This window comes from Coturnix japonica, chromosome 4, assembly GCF_001577835.2.
Source record: "Coturnix japonica isolate 7356 chromosome 4, Coturnix japonica 2.1, whole genome shotgun sequence".
NCBI classification, from domain to species: Eukaryota; Metazoa; Chordata; class Aves; order Galliformes; family Phasianidae; genus Coturnix; species Coturnix japonica.
The window spans coordinates 633897-641105 of record NC_029519.1 but is presented as its reverse complement, the minus strand read 5'-3'; the positions used below and the strand labels follow the sequence as shown (position 1 = coordinate 641105).

The following is a 7209-nucleotide window of genomic DNA, read 5'->3' as shown; positions in this document are numbered from 1 at the left end:
TAATGGCTGGAATAGCTGCTTCAGTGTTGGAAAGATATTGAAGACCCAGGGAAGCTGTTCATGCAGAAGAGTGTGGGCATGATGGAGGACATCCTGCAGAGAAAAAGGGAGCTCTGGTCTGCATCCTGGGATGGAGAAGAGTGGAACAGACTGGCTGTCTGATGGCCTCTGCTGGAAATTATCACAAAATCTTTAAAGCAAACAAAAGTCCTCTCGAATTGAAAAGGTATTATTTGAATGCTTTCTGAAAGAAGAGGTTTGAACAGCATGATCTATTTCATCTCCAAAATGTCAGGAAACATTTATACAGCTGCTCAGCTTGCATTGCTGTTTGGGTCTTCTGCTGGAGTATGATGAGCAGCTCCAGGTTGGTGGGGTAGGTGCAGCACCTCAAGCATGGCACAGCTGTGGACAGCAGATGTGGGAGCATGGCTGGTGTTGGCACTGCTGACAGTGGTGACCCATGGCTGCCAGCGGCTCCACAGCCACCTGCATCCAGCCCAGGCTGTGGACAGCATCTCTGCACTGCACTGAGGTCTGCTCCTGAGCTGCAGCATTTGGGGAAGGCTGGAGAATAGAAGCAGGAGGGGGAAGTGAAAAGCCTTCTCCTGTGTGCAAGCTCCTTTCAAGCCCCAGCAGGACACAGTGACGTCTCCCCAGAGCCATCCCTTCTCCAGACTGACCACCCCAGCTCTCATACACTATACTGACCACTTCTCTCCAGAGCTCCTCTGCTCTGTGCACTCCCACAATCCAGATCTGCCCTTTGCTGGGCTCATCAAATGCCCATCTCCATAGCAAGTACAGGAGGTGCCCGCAGATACTGGGGCAATGGGGGAGGCTGAAGGACATGTCTGCACCTTCCATTCCCTCAGGAGCAGTCCTGAGCACCCCCACCAGCTCACCACGAGCTGCCAGCAGCACTCCCTGCCTGTGGCTTTGAGTGAGCATCTCCGTCTTTGATCCTCTCTAGTGGCTGCGGTTCCCTGTTTACACAGACAACCACATCTCTTTGTGTTTGCCTTCATTAATTCTTCTGAAGCCTTTTTTTGATCGCCCTGATAAGGCTCCATGTGTCTGAATGCACCAAGCCCACATCCCAGCATTTCCTTCCATGCCCTGACAGATCCCATAGAGGTTCTCACCTGGTGTGTTGAGCATGGCACCATACCAGACCAACATATGGAGGGTGGCTGGGGGGCTTTTCTTCCCCAACAGCCAATGCACAGGCAGCACCTTGCAAAGGGTTTTCACAGGGAGGGCTGCAGGTAGTGCTCCAGGGGGGACACGCCTCTGTGACAGCCTCTCCCTTATGCACATTAGGGATTTATATATATATATATTTGTTCACTTTTATCCTCTTTGCCTTTCTGGCAGGCTTTTGAACACATATAATGACTTGGAAGGTGTAGTCAAGGTTCTGGCATCTGCGGAGTGCGGTGGGAGTGGAGCCAAGACACCGGGCCGCACGGTGGTTTCATCCCATTTGCAAACTACAAGGCTGCCTTTGAGCAGAGGGGGGCAGTGCGAAAGAATATGTGCTAAACATCATGTTGGGAAGCTTAGCGCATTAAGGGGAACAGCATGCTGGCTACAGACAAATGGAAATAGTTTGTGATTTGTTATAGGAAAAGGAGAGGCAAGGAGCAGTCTCTTTTGATTTAGGGCTCAGAGCACAGTCTGGCAGGGCAGGTATGATGGTCCTCACTAGGTGTTGTAGCCAAGCAAGTGTCAGAATGGCATAAATCAGAAAGTTTTACCTGAGTCTGTCAACCCTTCGAGCAGAATTCCTTGGTACTGCAGAGCTCACACACAAAGAAGTGTACAGACACAGGCAATGAGACAGAAAGAGATAATTTGGAGAGGGAGAACACAGACAGCAGCCTCTAACATGTGCTTCAAGCTTGGGCTCCACGAAGCTCTTCTGAACTACCTGTGCTGCTCCTGACCAGTCCTGCTCTATCCTCTGTGATGTCACATGGAGGGGGGACAGCTGCCTCTGGCAGCTCCAAAGTAAAAGGGGTCCATGTCATTGGACCTTAGTACACCCACAGTGTTTACACAGTGCCCTCCTTGTCACAGTAGGAACCCCAGCTCTCAGCATCCCAGCGCATGCCTTGGCTTCCCAGGCTGCTTCTGAAACCAAAATACCTGCAAGGCTGACAGACCCCATTCATCATCGTTCTCCTTGGGATGGTGCAGGATGGAGTAGTAACCTTCAGAGCCAGAGCTGTGGGTGCTGACTGATGGGATCACTTGGGTCAGCTTCCCTGGGAGCTGGGAGGAAGGTTCAAAGCTGCAGTCAAAACCCAAAATCTCCCCTTCAAAGAAATTCCTATCTGTCCCCAACTTTCTCTAGCCTGAGCTTGAAGGAGACTGTTTGGGCAGTGCTGGGATAGCAGGCAGGGCTCTGATGATAGCTGCAGCCAGATGAGAAGCCCCTGAAGAAGTGCTTCTCCAGGGCTTTCTGATCTCTGAGCATCCACAAAAAGGAGTGCATAGATATCAGTCTAGTGAAAGAAAAAAGGTTCAAAGAAGGAGCAGCAAACTGAGAGGCATCCAACCAATGGAGAAGAGATGCTTGCAAGAGCATGCGAAGGGAGAAGATGAAGCAGAAAGGGCTGCATCCCACATCTCTTTCATAGATCTCCCATACATGGTCCCCAAAGCCAGGCAGAGGGAAAGCACCAAGTATGCACTGCTCAGAGCTTCTTCGGGCCATGCCAGAGCCCAATACTCTCAGGGCACCATTATCTAGAACCAATTGTGGATCCAAGCATGGCTTAGCTCCTTGGCAGTGCACTGTGTTGTGGTGCAGAGAGGAGACGTGTTCTATGGCATCTCCATGACTTTCCCCAGCAGCACAGCCAGTGCCCAGAGTACATCACAGCAGCTCTGAGAGAGCCTGAAGAAATGCCCCAAAGGTCCCACTGCATCCCTGCAGCCATCAAGATGTTTTTCTGCAACCACATGCACAGAAGGAATCACAGCTCCATGCAGGACAGACCACTGCCACTGCATGCGTGTGGTGCCAGCACCAGGCTCACCAGCCCCTTCTATTACTTTGCAGGACTGCAAATAGAAATGTTTAACAAGTAATGCCACAACACTGGCTGGGTGGTGGCATACATCAAACCTGGAGGCATACACCAGGCTAATCCTGAGTGGGGAAAAGCCTCTTTCCTCCGCATCACTTCCAGCTTTAATGGATATTGCAAATAAGTCACACCCGACAAGTATAAAAACAGCACTTCCCCCTGTGATCTCACTGGGAGGCCAAAGCAGTGGCTCTGACATCACAGCCTATCTCTGGATTCTGCATTGCATGGAGAACTCATTGCTGCTGCTGCCCACATGCACCAGTGCTGCAGGAACTCCATGCAGGACAGTGATAGGGGGCACCCCCAGGGTGATGGCCCACCCCACTACAGCCACTTCCATACACAGCTTGAGAGCTCCACTGCTCCACTGCTTCCCCCCCACCCCTCCCCCCTTTTTTCCATTTGTTTGTTCATTCTTTCTTTATTCTCTGCAATTGTCCTTAATGGAAACAGCATCTCAGCAGAAGTCACCCTGCAGGAAAGCTATAGCACAGAGGGATTTTTGTAGATGGCTTTAATAAAAACATTGAAGGTCTGTTGTTGTTACAGTGCTGTGTGATCCATTAAGTCTATTAAATACAACACAGGGAAGCTGTGAAAAAAGCCAGAGGAGGCCGTGATGTCACACAGAACAAATGAGCAGGGGCTGCTTTCCTGGCTCCCTTCAGCCGGGTGGTGCCACAGCTCTGTAGCAGAGGAGCACCACACTGGAGTTGCTGCCCTGATGTGTGCACAAGTTTGTGCTCCTGTAAAGGAAGAGTTTCCAGATTTCACATCCAAAAAGTACCAAATCTGAGGCCTCAGGACAACTGCTCTCACCTGCCCAATCCAAGTGGACTCGGTGCAAAGCAGCACGACAGGGAAAGGCATGCAAAGGGAGGTTTCCTTGCTGCTGAGATGGCTGTGCAAAGCCTCCTGCTGTGGACTGAGGGGAGGGGAGGTGCCCAGCACTGGGCTCACCCCATAGCTCATGGGGTAATGTCTTATGACAGCTCCTACCTGGCAAGTGCCTTGAGATGCTCTGCCAAAAGATGTGTTTGTACTCATGTCTCTACCCTCCATGTGTCTCTGTGCTTCCCAGATGAGTGTTGCTCTCGCCCCTGTGCAAACAGTGCAGGATAATCCACCCATGCTGTTTATTTGCACAAGATTATTTTTTTGTTGACATTCAGGAACCTTTTTCCTCCATCTCCCCTGCCCTTACACTACCACTAAATGTCAGCCCCAGAGTCACAGCAGCACAGCGGGGGATGCCAGCTCAGGAAGGCAGCACAGTGTGCCCAGCCTGGCCAGATGTGGCCAGATGTGGATGCTCAGAGAAGAACATGAGAAATAACTCATGCAGAGTGTGGCTGTATCCCATTGCATCCTCCCACACCCTTCAAGGGTGGAGTATATAATTCTGGAGGTGCTCAATATCCCCTGCTAGACTTGCTTTCCAAGAAAGCCCCTAATCCCCTCTTGAAACCTTTTGATACCTTCAGATATTGTACTGCTTGTAGCAATGAGTCCCCACAAAGCTGGCAGTCCTTCCTCACCCTCAGGCTCTCTGGCCATTTACAGTCCATGATGAGTTAAAAGCATATGTGGACTTTGAATGAGAATCCAACGCTGTTATCCCCATTCCAATCACTAGTTATAATTACACGCAGTGGCTGTGGGACTCGAGGAGCTACAGACTATATGTGGGTGCAAAGAGAACAGTGGAGAAGATATCTGTGTGCAGCCCATGGCACACATGGGGCTGCTGAACCCACTGGGCTTTTTCTCTTTGTTGTGCTGACTGCAGATGAGGAATGCAGGTCTCTCTGCTCCAACATAGCTTGAGAAGGAGAGCTCCTTGATTGCGGAGGTACACTGCCAGAACTGGGTCAGAATAAAGAAGTCTGGTCTTGGAATAACAATATTCACAGCAATAGACTGTATTATATAATGTACTATAATAAAAGATATTACAGTATTACCGAGGGACGGGAATGCAGAGGGAAGGAAGGAACAGACGTGACAATGATAAATAAATCTGGAGAAGAAATACTGAACGCAATATACTTTTTGTCTCCTTTTGTTTGAGCCCGTGATAGATGTTTCTTGGTTCAAATAATAGAGCTCACAGGAACACACTTCTGCTCCTGCTCTCCCACTTATGCATTAAGCTGATTTTATTAAACCACTCTGTAAACAACCACTGCCATGCATCTTTCCAATTTCCCCCTGACACTTCTCTCGTAGCTGTTATACAGATGTCCAGCACTGCCAAACAGGAGTGGCTGCACTTATAGGTAGAAAATTCAGCTTAAAATTGCTCTTAATGAAGATAATGCTGGCCTTAGGGATGCTGCTAATCCATGATGCTAATGTCCATAGGGCAGCTGGTGGGGAGCACACAGTATACGGGGCATGTTGCGCCCACTGGGCTGCAGGAGGGGGTGGTCAGAGGAATGCAGATTTCCAGGCCTGGGTTCAGTGCAGGGTTTAATCACCTGTCCGATTTCAAACGTTTAAGTGAGCCCATTGACTTCAATGATTTTCTTCAAAGAAGCAGCCTAGATATTTAAAGTGGCAAGCCCTGCTGAATCAAGGCCTTGGCTCTTTCCCAAGTCTTTTCAGCTGGTCTTCAAATTGACCAGTTCCTTTTATGTAGGTTCTTTTCTTTCTTTCTCTCTTTCTTCCTTTTTTTAACTCTTTGATGCTGTTCATTTACTTTCCTTATGACATTTAACCAGAGCAAATGAGCACTGCCATTTGTTATTTTTTCTTTTTTTTTTTTTTCAGCTGTGGAACTTAGGAGGAAAAAATGGTGACCTGTGACTTCACCAGGAGGCATTGGGTTGTCATTTCCCATAACATCTCCCACGGTTTCGCCTCTGTCTGTTGTGCTGCTCCAGGCAGTGTTCTCCTATCGGTGCTGTGATGGGATAACTCCCAGGGGCTCTAAGTGATGTTCATTGTGTACTGTGGGAGGATCCCAGGTGGATTTCAGCTGCCTCACAGTGTTTTAGGGCACATCCTGGCACTGTCCACCCTCAGTCCCACACCCTGAGGTAGGGAGTGGGTGACAGCCCTGCTCAAGCAGACAGCCCACATGGCTGCAAAGGCCCTTGACCCCAAAGGCTGCCATGAGTAACTGTGATTAACAGACGCAGGAAGGTGACTATGATGGGCTCTATCTATTCTTTTTCCTTATTTCCTTTACTAAAAAAGTAACATTTCCTCCTTTTTATTTTAATGACCTATGGAAATATTTAATGCTGGACAGCAGCGGTCAGCTCTGCAGGATGGGGGAGGCCAGTGCGGGCACCATTTCCCATCTCCTTCTCTGCTCTTTTCTCTCCCTTTCCTCCTGTTTCTGCCTCCACCATGACTTTCCCTCCCAGTCACCTCCACACTGCCCCCTCCCTCCCCCTCCCCCCCCCCGGGTTTTATCTTTGGATACAAAGAAGATCAGACCTCCTTTAGTTACACATGTGTCTCTTGCCTGCGCCTCCAAGCCGCGCTAAGAGCCGCGCTGTCTCAGATGTGACTGCGTGCAGGCTTTCTGCTTGGTTACACTTGTTTATTACTCGTTCATTAGCTTTTTTACATAGCTGGAGATCTGAGCCACTCACATGGCAAAGGAGGCTCGAGCTGACAGCAGAAAAAGCCTCTGCTAGTGAGATTATAGCTGCTCGCTGGCTCGGATGGGAGAGGTGGAGAGGGCAAGGGGAGCACTGCCTTTGTGCTGGGCTGAAAGGCGCTGTCAGAGAGTGGCAGGCAGCCTCCTGGAAAGGAACTCCCGGCCAAGCCCTGGACACCTTAACCCTTTCCCCCACAGCCTCTCCTTGGGGCCTTGGCAGACACAGGAGAGCTGCCTGCACCCAGCACACACAGACTGTACCATGGTGCTCAGCACACACCATCCCCTTTCCCTTATAAAATGGGCTCATCTTTTCACATTGAGACAGAAGCTTCCATATTTTGCAATAAGTGAAGCTGACAATCGTGAGTCCGGTAGCAAACCAGCTCCTTCCCGTCCTTCAGACATCAGCTCCCTGAGCTTGCTGAAGGCCCATGCAGGGCAGTGACCCTGGTTGCCACCTGTTCCACACCACTGAAGTCATCCCATGGGGGT

At 49.9% G+C, this 7209-nt stretch overlaps 1 long non-coding RNA gene across 1 annotated transcript; it reads right to left on the bottom strand.

Annotated features, from left to right (window-relative positions):
- Nucleotides 1-271: 271 nt before the first annotated feature.
- Nucleotides 272-3651, bottom strand: LOC116653388. Its single transcript, XR_004307091.1, has 2 exons — nt 1761-3651; nt 272-567 (listed from the first exon to the last, which is right to left on the bottom strand). It is a non-coding gene; the product is annotated as an uncharacterized LOC116653388 (long non-coding RNA).
- Between the last annotated feature and the right edge of the window lie 3558 nt (nt 3652-7209).